Source organism: Haemorhous mexicanus, chromosome 16 (genome assembly GCF_027477595.1).
Source record: "Haemorhous mexicanus isolate bHaeMex1 chromosome 16, bHaeMex1.pri, whole genome shotgun sequence".
NCBI lineage: Eukaryota > Metazoa > Chordata > Aves > Passeriformes > Fringillidae > Haemorhous > Haemorhous mexicanus.
In genome coordinates, this window is record NC_082356.1 from 14,211,492 (window position 1) to 14,215,233 (window position 3,742).

At 56.5% G+C, this 3,742-nt stretch overlaps 1 pseudogene; it reads left to right on the forward strand.

Moving 5' to 3' along the window:
• Nucleotides 1-426: 426 nt before the first annotated feature.
• Nucleotides 427-1,374, forward strand: LOC132334830 (olfactory receptor 14J1-like; annotated as a pseudogene).
• The last annotated feature ends 2,368 nt before the right edge of the window (nt 1,375-3,742 follow it).

The window sequence follows — 3,742 nt, forward strand, 5'->3', positions numbered from 1 at the left end:
ATAGATATTCATCTCTCAATTCAGTCTGAGAAAAATAAACATGATTTCTGTGAGATCTGAATAAAGCAGGCAGTGACAGAAATAAGCACAGGGCCCCTTAGAGGCAGCATTAGTGTCGCTTTTCCAGCCTCCTCAGGGTTTCTCTGATGTTGCCATCAGAGTCTGCAGAGCCAGAGCTGCCCGTTGGCAGTGCCTGAGCCTGGAGGGGTCTGCAGGGCAGAGGTGAGCCCCCAGGGCTGGGCTGGGCTCTGGCAGCACTGGCAGGGCCCAGCCCTGGGCACAGGGAAGCAGCTGCTGGCAGGGACAGCTCCAGGCAGCAGAGTCCTGGGCAGGAAGTGGGGGAAAGTGCCCCCAAGATGTGCTGGGATATTTAACATCCTCTCTAAACCCAACTATTCCATGATTCCTTTTTTTACAGATCCCCATGTGCAGCTCCAGCAAATGTCCAACAGCAGCTCCATCAGCCACTTCCTCCTGCTGGCACTGGCAGACACGCGGCAGCTGCAGCTCCTGCACTTCTGCCTCTTGCTGGCCATCTCCCTGGCTGCCCTCCTGGGCAACGGCCTCATCATCAGCGCCGTAGCCTGCGGCCACCACCTGCACACGCCCATGTTCTTCTTCCTGCTCAACCTGGCCCTCAGTGACCTGGGCTGCATCTGCACCACTGTCCCCAAAGCCATGCACAATTCCCTCTGGGACACCTGGACCATCTCCTAAACAGGATGTGCTGCACAGCTCTTTTTTTTTCTTTTCTGCTGTACAACAGAGTTTTCCCTCCTGACCATCATGTGCTACGACCGCTACGTGTCCATCTGCAAACCCCTGCACTACGGGACCCTCCTGGGCAGCAGAGCTTGTGCCCACATGGCAGCAGCTGCCTGGGCCAGTGCCTTTCTCAATGCTCTCATGCTCACGGCCAGTACATTTTCCCTGCCCCTGTGCCATGGCAATGTCCTGGGCCAGTTCTTCTGTGAAATCCCACAGATCGTCAAGCTCTCCTGCTCCAAATCCTATCTCAGGGAATTTGGGCTTCTTGCTATTAGTGTTTGTTTAACTTTTGGCTGTTTTGTGTTCATTGTTTTCTCCTATGTGCAGATCTTCAGGGCTGTGCTGAGGATCCCCTCTGAGCAGGGAAGGCACAAAGCCTTTTCCACCTGCCTCCCTCACCTGGCCGTGCTGTCTCTGTTCATCAGCAGTGCCATATTTGCTTACCTAAAGCCCCCCTCCATCTCCTCTCCATCCCTGGATCTTGCCCTGTCAGTTCTGTACTCGGTGGTGCCTCCAGCCCTGAACCCCCTCATCTACAGCCTGAGAAACCAGGAGCTCAAGGCTGCAGTGAGGAGATTGATGACTGGATGCTTTCAGAAACATTAAACTACTGGGCAATTTCTGCAAATCACTTGTAATAAAATTCATCCTTGATACTTTTTGTTGATTTTATTTCTGAGGTTCTTTTTCTTTGTTATACTTTTTATCTAATATCCACAAAAGAATGTCATTGTTTGTGCTGTTTCTCTGAAACTTCCCTGTGGCCACAGACTATGTCAATGAGGGGCTGAACAGTTGGTGGCTTTAAAGGAAGTATAGGATCTCCCAGCAAAGTTTTCTGCAGAGATGCCTTCTCTGGAGCTGCAGCAGCAATGTCTGTGTGCAGACCTGGGGGCGGATCAGTGCTGGCACAGCAGCTGTGCCCAGCAGCAGCAGCACTTGGTGTTGCCAGTGCTGCTCCTGTGGCCCTGCCCCACTGCCCTGGTGGCCCTGGTGTTGCTGTAGGGCCTGAGTGCTCTCAGGGCCGGGCACAGTCCTGGGGGTGGCAGTGCCAGGGCTGCAGCAGGGACAGGCCATGGGCACTGCTGGGGCAGCGCTGACGCCTCAGGCCAGGCCCTGGGGGCTCCAGGCTCCTTGCCCAGGCTCTCTCAAGAACACGGCCAGGCCAATGCTCAGCACAGAAAACCCCTGTGAGCAGCCCCAGGGTGGCCGTGGGCAGGCTGGGGGCAAACAGCATGGCTGGTGCTCTGCAAGGGCCCTGGGGGAGATGGGAAGGAGCAGCAGAGCAGGGGCTGATCCGTCCCCAGTGCGCTGGACATCCCAGGGCAGCGTCCCCGAGCATCCTCATGGAGCTGCCAACAACATCCCCCCTCTGCAGCCCTGGCCTCTCCCCCAGCTCACACAGGTGCCCCATCCTTGCAGGCACAGACATGGCAGCACTGGCTCAGGAGCCCCTGTTTGCATTGAACAGAGCAGGGGGAGCACCCCCATGCTGTTGGTGTGGGGACATGAACCTGAGGGAGCACAAATGCCATCAGCCCCTGGGGCCAGCAAGGGCTGGGGGACACCAGGGAAACCACTCAGCTTTGTCCTGGCCTCTGCAGTCAGCCAGAAAGTTTGTTCCCATGAGCTGGGAGTTTCCTGTCCCACTGCAGATGGTGTTGCTCAGAGCCAGGGCTGCCTGGCAGCCACCCCAAAACTGCCCTGAGCATTTCCTTGGCTTCACCTTGGCTTTCTTTACTCTTCCCTTGTACAAATTTCTTCCTATTGCCCCGCACTCCTCCTCTGCAAACAGCCCATCCCTGTTTGCTCTTTCCTCTCATGCCCCACTTCCCATTGCAGTTCCTGCCTTGGCACCATGGGAACGTCCCTTGGGGAGCAGGATCATCCTACAAGTGCTGCAGGAATTGTCTGCATGCTCCTGCAGTGGCTCCTGCTGCTCCCTTGCCAGAGGCACCACAGGCCAGGGGGGCACATCTGGGCTGCTGTGTCTGGCTCTGGGACTCCCTGTTCTGGGCAATGAGGAGGGGCTGCAGAGGCTCTGCAGAACTGAGAGGATGGGCTGCAGAGGCTGGCAGGAGAAGCTGAGGGACCTGGGCTGCTGGAGCTTCTGAAGAGGAGGCGCAGGGATCATCCTACAATGCTCCAAGGGTGGTTTCAGAGAATCCCAGAATCAGCAAGGTTGGAAAAGACCTTGGAGATCATCAAGTCCAACCTGTGCCCTGCCACCGCCTTGTCTCTCCTGAGCCTCCTCTTCTCTAGGATGAACAACCCCAGCTCCCTCAGTTGCTCCTCACAGGACTTGTATTCCAGACCCCTCCCCAGCCTTGCTGCCTTTCTCTGGACACACTCCAGCCCCTCCATGTCCTTCCTAAATTGGGGGGCCCAGAACTGAATACAGCACTTGAGGTGCTGCCCAACAAGTGCTGAGCACAGGGGAAAACCTCTCCTTGTTGGATTTGGTTCCTGGACCCAGCCTGCCCAGGTCCCTGTGCATATCTCACCTACCCGCTAGCAGATCAACACTCCCAGCCAACCTGGTGCCGCCACGGTTCCACGAGGCCCCAGAGTGTCACAATGGTCTCCAGAATTCCATGAGGCCTCCCAGTGTCACAATGTCCCTTTTGGTTTCATGGGACACCTTGGGGTCATAGAGTCCTTGGATCCTCGGGGCCTGCAGTGTCATAACGGTGCCGTGGTCCCCCAAGGCCCTGCAGTGTCACAATGGATCCTTGGCTCCATGAGGTCTGGCAGTGCAGCAATGCTCTCCTTGGTTCCACAGTGTCACAATGGCCTCTTGGTCACAATGGCCACCACGGTGTCAAACATGTTCCATTCATTCCAGGAGGCCCTAAGGAGCAGCATTGGCCCCTTGGTTCCATGGGGCCCTGCAGTGTCACAATGGCCCCATCATGACACCAGGTCCTGCTCTGTCACAATGCTCTGCATGGTTCCACAAGGCCCTGCAGGGTCA